Raw genomic sequence first — 4,733 nt, forward strand, 5'->3', positions numbered from 1 at the left:
TGCTCATCATCCCTGTCCCCCATCCCATAAATTCCTGTCCCCAGCCCTGCTCACCCCTGTCCCCTTGTGCCACTCATCCCTGTCTCCTGTTCAGGTCATCCCTGTCCCCTGCTCATTCGTTCTTGTGCCCCGCTCCACTCATCCTGTCCCCCACCATCGTCATTTCTGTCCCCTGTCATGCCCATCCCTGTCCTCTGTGCCACTCACCCCTGTCCCCCTCATTTCCCACCCCTGTCCCCTGTCCTGCCCATCCCGGTCCCCCTCATTTCCTATCCCTGTCCCCTGTCCTGCCCATCCCTGTCCCCCTCATTTCCTATCCCTGTCCCCTGTCCTGCCCATCCCGGTCCCCCTCATTTCCTATCCCTGTCCCCTGTCCTGCCCACCCGTGTCCCCCTCATTTCCCACCCCTGTCCCCTGTCCTGCCCATCCCGGTCCCCCTCATTTCCTATCCCTGTCCCCTGTCCTGCCCACCCGTGTCCCCCTCATTTCCCACCCCTGTCCCCTGTCCTGCCCATCCCGGTCCCCCTCATTTCCTATCCCTGTCCCCTGTCCTGCCCATCCCTGTCCCCCTCATTTCCTATCCCTGTCCCCTGTCCTGCCCATCCCGGTCCCCCTCATTTCCCACCCCTGTCCCCTGTCCTGCCCACCCCTGTCCCTCTCATTTCCCACCCCTGTCCCCCGCCCTGCCCATCCCTGTCCCCCTCATTCCCATCCCCGTCCCCCACCCTACCCATCCCTGTCCCTTGCCCACCCTTGTCCCCTGCCCCGCTCATCCCTGTCCCCCACCCTGCCCGTCCCTGTCCCCTGCCCACCCCTGTCCCCCACTCTGCCACGGGGATGTGGCAGATCTGGACAAGGGACTTCCAAAAGGCCATCAGGGTCCCCGGGCGAACTGGTTTCGCCTGGGGCGGCCCCTCCAGCTGCCAGCACAGACCCCCGGTGTCCCCTCCGTGTCCCCTGTGTCCCCCCAGTGCTCCTCTGCACCCCCACCCTGTGCCCCGCAGTGCCACCGGCAGCCAGGGTCACCCACCCGGTGTCACGGTGCCACCACCAGGACCCCACGGTGCCCCTCGGCCACGGGTCGGTGCTGTGGCCATTCCCAAAGCGCTGCCGTCCCCTTCCCGGGAGTGATTCCCGGTGTCCCCAGCTCCTGTCCCCGCTCTGGCCACCTCCGGAGCCGGGGCCACCTTGCCTTTGGAAAAGCCATCCAGGAGAAGGCAGAGCGGGAGCCCAGCTGACCCCTGACCCCGGCCTGGCCCCTCGGCCGCGCTGACCCCTGGGTCACACTGACCCCTCGGCCACGCCAACCCTTCGGCCGCGCTGACCCCTCGGTCACCCCCGGCTCTGCCAACCCCCGGGTCACACTGACCCCTCGGTCACAACAACACATCGGCCACGCCAAACCTTTGCCACACTGACCCCTCGGCCACGCCAATCCCAGGGTCACGCTGACCCCTTGGCCATGCCAACCCATCGGCTGTGCCGACCCCTCGGCCACATTGACCCCTCGGCCACGCCAACCCTTTGGCCACGCCAACCCTTTGGCCATACCGACCCCTCGGCCATGCTGTGGCCACGCCAACCCATTGGCCAGGCTGGCCCCTTGACCACACTGACCCCTTGGCCATGCCAAGCCATTGGCCGTGCCAAACCCTTGGTCAGCCCTCAGACCCATTGACCCCTCAGCCACGCTGACCCCTCAGAAACACTGACCCCACAGAAACACTGACCCCTAAGCTGTGTTGACCCTTTAAGCACCCTTGGCCCTTGGCCATGCCAAGCCCTCGGCCAGGCCAGCCCATCGGCCGTGCCAACCCTTTGACCACCCTTTGGCCCCTTGGCCACGCCAACCCGCCAGCCATGCTGAGCCCCCGGCCACGCTGACCCCTTGGCCACGCCAATCCATTGGCTGTGCCAAGTCCTTGACCACCCTTTAGCCCTTTGGCCATGCCAATCTTTTGGCCATGCCAGCCCCTCGGCCGTGCCGATCCCTTGACCACCCCTTGGCCCTTTGGCCATGCCAACCCATTGGCCGTGTTGACCCCTTGGCCACGCCAACCCATCGGCCGTGCCGACCCTTTGGCTACTCCTTGGCCACAGCAATCACTTGGCCATGCCAATCCATTGGCCGTGTTGACCACTTGGCCATGCCAACCCCTCGGACGTGCCAACCCTTGGCCACGCCAGCCCATTGGCCACAATGACCCCTTGACCGTGCCAACCCCTCAGCCATGCCAACCTATTGGCCGTGCCAAGCCCTTGACCACCCCTCGGCTGTGCCAACCCCTCGGCCATGCCAACCATTGGCCGTGTTGACCACTTGGCCATGCCAACCCCTCGGCCATGCCAATCTATTGGCCATGCCAAGCCCTTGACCACCCCTCGGCCATGCCAACTCCTCGGCCACGCCAACCCCGTGGCCGCGCCGGCCCTTTGGCCATGCCAACCCCTCGGCCACGCCAACCCCTCGGCCGTGCTGACCCTTTGACCACCGCTTGGCCTCTTGGCCACGCCGACCCCTTGACCACGGCTCGGCCACGCCAACCCCAGGGCCGTGCCGCCCCCGGCCGCGCCGCCCCCGCCCCGGGCCGCGGCGTTACTGTGATTCCTCTCATGGCTTCTCCACCACTCGGGTTTTTCCGCTGTACAAAGGGAGACACTTTTCCTTTTCTTTTCCCCCCGCTTCCAAAGGGGTTTTTTCCCCCCAAGCTGTCGATATTTTTCCGTTGTCCAGCCCGGCGCCATCGCCCCCCTCCATCCGCCCGTCCGTTCCCCCGACTGTGACAAAGAGCAGAACCCCCCGGGGTCACTCAGCTCCCGGGGATCCCCGGCCCTGCCAGCCCCATCCGCGGCGGGGCCGCTGTCCGGCCGGCCGGCCGCTGTCCGGCCAGGCCCTCACTGCCCATGCATGTGCCACGCCCTCACGCCCGCTGCATGTGCACAGCCCGGCCCCGCCACACTCTCGGTTCCGTCCCCCAGCCGGACTCACCTGTGGGTTTTCGTTCCGTTTTTAATTTCCCAGGGTCAGTTTGACTTCACCCTTAATTTTGTATGGATTTTCGGAGGAGCTTTCTCCTTCTCCGGAGTCACGGAGGTGCGGCCATTCGCCTCCCGCCCTTGACGTTGTGATACACATCCCCCACAGAGATCTATGTTTCTTATATTATATTATTATTATTAATTATTATTATTATTATTATGTAATAAATTTATAAGAAAGCTCCGCCTGGTCCTGTGGTCGCTCGGATCCCGCGGTGGTCCCGGCCCTACGCAGGGGGGGGACAATGGGAGCCCCCAAGGGACAGAGCCCCGTGGGTGGATTTTGGGGTGTTCCTGTTGAATTTTGGGGTGTCCCTGTTGAATTTTGGGCTATTCCGGGTTAAATTTTGGGGTGTTCCTGGATGAGTTTTGGGAGGTCCCCGGTTGAATTTTGGGGTTTTTCCGGCTGAATTTTGGGATGTTCTCAGCTGAAATTTGAGGTGCCCCGGGTGAATTTTGGGCTGTCCTTGGCTGAATTTCGGAGTGTCCCTGAGTGAAATTTGGGGTGCCCTGGCTGAATTTCGGGGTGTTCTCGGTTGAATTTTGGGAAGTCCCGGCTGAATTTTTTTTGAGGTGCCCCAGTTTAATTTTGGGATCTTCCCAGCTGAAATTTGAGGCGCCCCTCAAATTTTGGGGTGAATGAATTTTGGGTAGGATGGGAGGGATGGATTTTGGGGTGTCCCTGGGTGAGATTTGGGGTGTTCCTGGGTGAGATTTTGGGGTGTCCCTGGGTGAGATTTGGGGTGTTCCTGGCTGAGTTTTGGGGTGTCCCTGGGTGAGATTTGGAGTGTCCCGGCTCTCACAGGTGCCACACCAATGGCTCGAAGCCACCGTCCCCAGTGTCACACCCCCATCAGGTCCCGGCCACCCGCTGGTGTCCCCAGGGCCAGGGCAGGGGGGGACACTCGTGGGGCATGGCCAAGGGACAAAGGGACGGGGAAGGGGCTGGGGGTCCCCACTTTTCTGGGTGTCCCCAACTCACCTGAATGTCCCCAACTCCTCTGGGTGTCCCCAACCCATCTGGGTGTCTGCCCTGCCCTGGATGTCCCCAGGAGTGTCCCAGCAGTGTCCCCACCCCCAACACTGACCCCAGCACTGTCCCCAACAACTGTCACAGCAACGTCCCCAGCAGTGTCCCCAGCACTGTCCTGAGCAGTGTCCCAGCAGTGTCCCCACCCCTGTTCCAGCAGTGTCCCAGCCCTGTCCCCACCCCTGTCCCCACCCCGGTTCCAGCCCTGTCCCCGGGACTGTCCCCAGCTCACACCAAGCATATATTTTATTGAAAGACCAAGTGGGTGACAACGGCGTGGGGACAGCCGGGGTGGCACAGTGGCTCGGGGGCTCCTCTGGCTGCTGAGTACAGATAAATACCGGGACATCGAGCGGGTGGCGATATAGTCACGATAGCGCTGGGCGACAGGGCCGAAGCGAGGGACCACCAGGCACAGCAGTGAGGAGGGGGCGGCCCCGGGACCCCCCCGGGGCCCGAGCTCGGTGGCGGGGGCGGGGGGGGATGGGACAGCCGGGGACACCGACACGAGGGGCAGCACACCCGGGGTGGGGGGGCGGCTCTGGGGGATCCCCGTTCCTTTGGGGGGGCAGCGCGGATTTGGGGGTGTGCGGAGATGCCCCCTCCCCTCCCCCGAGCTGCCCCCGGACCCCCCCCCCGGACCCCCCCCTGCCCCCAAAGCCGC

Source organism: Molothrus aeneus, chromosome 5, assembly GCF_037042795.1.
Source record: "Molothrus aeneus isolate 106 chromosome 5, BPBGC_Maene_1.0, whole genome shotgun sequence".
In the NCBI taxonomy this organism is placed as follows: Eukaryota; Metazoa; Chordata; class Aves; order Passeriformes; family Icteridae; genus Molothrus; species Molothrus aeneus.